Below are 981 nucleotides of genomic sequence, written 5' to 3'. Positions count from 1 at the left end.
TATTGACCTCGTTCCCTTTTTCTGAGTTGGTTAGACCCCGGTTCCTTGGGCTCCACTCAACTAGTGTGTCTCTGTCGACACACTCTGGAAGCATCGCTCCCCTCACCAGTGAGGGTTATTGTGAGTATGGTGCTTTCTTTCGAGCGTTAATCCTCTCTGAGGAGTTGGATTCTTCGCTCCATGGGCTGTCCTCGTGGTCTCGTGGTAGGTGCTCCCCTTTTATCAAAGGGTTGGTTACCTGGAATGAGCAACGTTATTCTTCTGAATTCGGAGTTCTCGAGTTCTCCGAGGAGATTGACAGTCATCTTGAATTTCTTCCATTTTCTAATAATTGTGCCAACAATTGTTGCCTTCTCACCAAGCTGTTTGCCTATTTTCCTGTAGCCCATCCCAGCCTTGTGCAGGTCTACAATTTTGTCCCTGGTGTCCTTAGACAGCTCTTTGGTCTTGCCCATAGTGGAGAGGTTGGAGTCTGATTGATTGAGTGTGTGGACCGGTGTCTTTTATACAGGTAACAAGTTCAAACAGGTGCAATTAATACAGGTAATGAGTGGAGGATAGGAGGGCTTCTTAAAGACAAACTAACAGGTCTGTGAGAGCTAGAATTCTTGCTGGTTGGTAGGTGATCAAATACTTATTTCATGCAATGAAATGGAAATTAATTATTTAAAAATCATACAATGTGATTTTCTGGATTTTTTTTTATTCTGTCTCTCACAGTTGAGGTGTACCTACAATGAAAATTACAGATCTCTCCATTCTTTGTAAGTGGGAAAACTTGAAAAATCATCAGTGTATCAAATACTTATTTGCCCCACTGTATGTCCAGACGGTAAGTAAAGCCGGTTTTCGGCTTCATACTTCCTGGATCATGTGGCCATAACACAGGCTTCGGCGGGAGCCTTCGTGTTCATCAGGCCCCGGCGCATCACTGCAAAGATTTCCTGGACGTCCGGGCTGGGGTTACACTTTCATGCTACC

This window comes from Sinocyclocheilus grahami, unplaced genomic scaffold (assembly GCF_001515645.1).
Source record: "Sinocyclocheilus grahami isolate Dianchi unplaced genomic scaffold, SAMN03320097.WGS_v1.1 scaffold393.1, whole genome shotgun sequence".
Lineage (NCBI taxonomy): Eukaryota > Metazoa > Chordata > Actinopteri > Cypriniformes > Cyprinidae > Sinocyclocheilus > Sinocyclocheilus grahami.
This window is presented reverse-complemented; position numbering follows the sequence as displayed.